The 3,370-nt window shown below is 44.9% G+C and overlaps 1 non-coding gene across 1 annotated transcript; it reads left to right on the top strand.

Annotated features, from left to right (window-relative positions):
• The first annotated feature begins 1,821 nt into the window (after positions 1-1,821).
• Positions 1,822-1,951, top strand: LOC116084002. The gene has a single exon (XR_004115982.1). It is a non-coding gene; the product is annotated as a small nucleolar RNA SNORA17 (small nucleolar RNA).
• Positions 1,952-3,370: the final 1,419 nt, after the last annotated feature.

Below are 3,370 nucleotides of genomic sequence, written 5' to 3'. Positions count from 1 at the left end.
GTGACCATCAATCTGCAGACCTGCCTCACTCATGCCTCAGAGAGCCTCCCCATCCTGGTGTCTTCTAGAACAAGTTGCATTTCTAATATGATTTCCTTTCCACCCCCTTTAAACTTGGTATGGTTTTAAACTGTTCGGAGTTACAATAAACAAAACCAGAACAAGGCAAACAAGCCTCCTGAGAGTGGCTGTCTCCCAGACTGTGTTCAGTACTGTTTGTCATCTTGCCAATTTCTGCAAGGAAATTTTCCTATATTTGTTAGCTGTATACTGTGCCAGGAGTCAGAGGGAAGCTTCCCTCCTAAAGATTCCCCCACTGTTTTGGTTTACTGGGTAAACAGGGCCAACAGAATAAGGAAGCAGCAGCTGGCAAACGAGATGGTGTAGCATCTCTGTCATCTCGGTTTCCTGTTGGTTTTGGACATCCATCTTTTAACGCGTGCCATGCTGCTCCTGGGTACCTGCTTGTTCTGGTGCTGTTCACAAGAGGGGCTTGCCAGAGTCTTTCCTCACTCTGTTTCCAGTGACCTCACACTGGTGTCTGGAACCTGCCCATGAGGGAGTATTTACACCATGGAAGTAAGCAAACTCTGCAAGTACCCTGAAGTCAAGATGGCATCATGTCTATCCCAGAGAGCTGGATTTTAGAAGATAACATCCTTCGGGTGCCTAAGGCTATTAGTGCTCCACGTTTCAAGCCCTAGATGGTGAGTGCTGGACAAAGAGTTGGCCTCCATAATCTTCACAGGCAATGCTCACTTTAAACCTTACAGGGACCCACTGAGGAAGGTTACTTAAATTCCCACTGGCTCTTGAGAAGAAGCCTCAAAGAGTGGAAGTAACTGGTCCCAGAGCCAGAGAACGGCCACAACTCAAGTGGAAACCAAATCCCTAAGCTCTCTAAGGGAAAGCATCCTAAGTTGTGATGCCTCTCAAGGCTTAGAAGAGAGTTATCTGTATGTGCTACTTTTTAAACATCACCTCTCGTGTAACGATCTCTTTAACCAGTATTATAACTCAAATGTATCCCAGGCAAGGATGAGGCCATTGGTGTAGACTCCATCATTGTGGGGCCTTCTGTGTGGATGGGACACTAGTGCCGTTCAGTATCTGATTTCTCTGAGCAAAGGAGACAATCCTCTCATGTTTGCTCAACAGATAAATACCCAAGGAGGTGTCCATCTGCTAAATCAACCTCTTGCTCTATCTTAGGGGAAATTAAGTCTGGGAAGGAGGTGGGGAGGGAAGGAAGGATGGAGGAATACACACACAAACATATATATATATATATATATATATATATATGGAGAGAGAGAGAGAGAGAGAGAGAGAGAGAGAGAGAGGGAGGAGAGAGTCCTCTCCTTCCATGTGGAAGCATTGTATTTGGGATTAATTTGGGATTACCTAAATTGCTGTTCCTAGGGCATTGTCACTCACATTTGATCTCCAGAATAAAACATCTCTTACTTTCTTCCAGTTGAGAGCTTTGTTGCGACTCAACATACTTGAGAGAGATTTTCCCAAGAGCCTCGGACTCAGTCAGGGTTGCTCAAATTTATTCTGTATCCTCTTCTTATTGGGATACAGATGGTTCTTCTGTGGGTACTGTGTGCCTGGATTCTCCTCCTCAGGGAACAAATGTGACTATTGGCCACTGAAATGAGGTGGAGAAGAGGAATGGAACATGTCTGAATAGAGGCCAGGAAACGCACCGAATGCATACTGGGGCCGTAGCCATCGTGGTATCAGTGAGGGCACAGCTGAAGTGAGGCAAATACTGTTGACTGCTGAGGTCAAGTTGTGCTAAAGAACAAATAACTCTCTGCCCCTAGAGGCTTTGCAAGTGTGGCTGCTGTGTCACATGGGCGTCAGTAGGTGGCAGAGAGAAGAGGCTATGTCTATGCTCAGTGTTCTGACATTTAGACGTCTGAATGACATCAGGGCTCTAACATTCCCTGAAAGAAATGAGCCTGAGACCACCACCAGTCTGGTGCCAGGCAGGCCCAGGCTGGGGAGCAAGCTGGAGACTAGAAAAACTCTGCCTGGGATAGGTCTGTGTGGGGGTCGGGGTGGGGTAGGGTAGAGAGTGGTGTGGCACCAGGAGAGGAATCCCAGTGAGGTTCAAGTATTGATAGAGTAGCAGAAGCCAAAGGCCTTGTAAGCAGACCAACAAGTCATTGTAAGAACATTTACAAGCACAGAAGTGTGTACAACAGGGTCACATTGTAGGACACACTACAGCTTCCACAATGAGATTCCTGTTTTCCTCTGTTGGGGGGCATTGCAAGGGTGGAGGGTAAGTACAAGGGGAGGAGATGAGTGCGATTGGGTGCATGATGTGAAACCCACAAAAGACCAATAAAAAGTAAACAACAACAACACAACAACCAAATACCTCAATAAAGATGCGCGCCAATAGCGCGGAGTGTCATCTATCTACCTCCATGAAGCAAGAAGCATTTTCCCCAAGCGGGATCTTCTCAGAGGCCAGACCAGGTCATGGTTACATTCCTTCTCTTAGCCGCAATCCCTGGCTTGTTTGGGCATGCAATGGCATTTTATTATTCACTACTCAAAGTAAATATGCTTGAATGCTACCTGTTTGTGAATTTCATACCTAAAAAGCAGTCCCCTGGGTTTTCCTGCTAAGTCTACACCTTCCACCTATTGACAGTTGGTACAATGGTATTTCTTATTTGGTCAATCAGAAATCTATTACAGGAAACAAAGACACAGATGGGGTTGGCTTCACAGGGAGATGACCAGTTTTCTACCTACTGCTCTTCGTGGATTGTCTGATATGTAGCAATCCATAAAATCATTGACTGGTTGTAATTATATACTAAAGAGTATGTATATTGAGAGCAACCTGTTTCAGAAATTCTATTTTTTTTTCTGATCATATATTTTGGTCTTGAGTAAAAGGCTGTAAAGCTTTAAAATATTCTATAGCTCTGAGGGGCTTGGCTGGAAATAGCAGCCATCTCTTTTGTGTGGCACAAAATATAAAAAAGGATTCTTTTAAACTTCTGTAGAAGAGGTGTTCCTGACACATCTCAGATAAACTCAAGTATGCTCTCTCCATCTTGGTTCTCAGAAATGTGCTAAAGGAAACTCCCCAGCAACAAACCTTAGAATATTTCTTACTTTTCTGTGGTTTGACACAAACACAGCAATGTGTTTTAGGCCCTTTTCACACAGTACCATGGTATGCACCCTCATGCATAACATGCACCACCATGCACCACCATGCATCACCATGTACCACCATGCACCACCATGCATACCATGTACTACTATGCATACCATGTACCAGTATGCATACCATGCACTACCATACATACCATGCACCAGTATGGGTACCATACAC

The sequence above is a fragment of the Mastomys coucha genome, unplaced genomic scaffold, assembly GCF_008632895.1.
Source record: "Mastomys coucha isolate ucsf_1 unplaced genomic scaffold, UCSF_Mcou_1 pScaffold8, whole genome shotgun sequence".
Taxonomy (NCBI): domain Eukaryota; kingdom Metazoa; phylum Chordata; class Mammalia; order Rodentia; family Muridae; genus Mastomys; species Mastomys coucha.
Note: the sequence above shows the minus strand (reverse complement) of the source record. Positions and strands in the feature narration are given on the sequence as shown.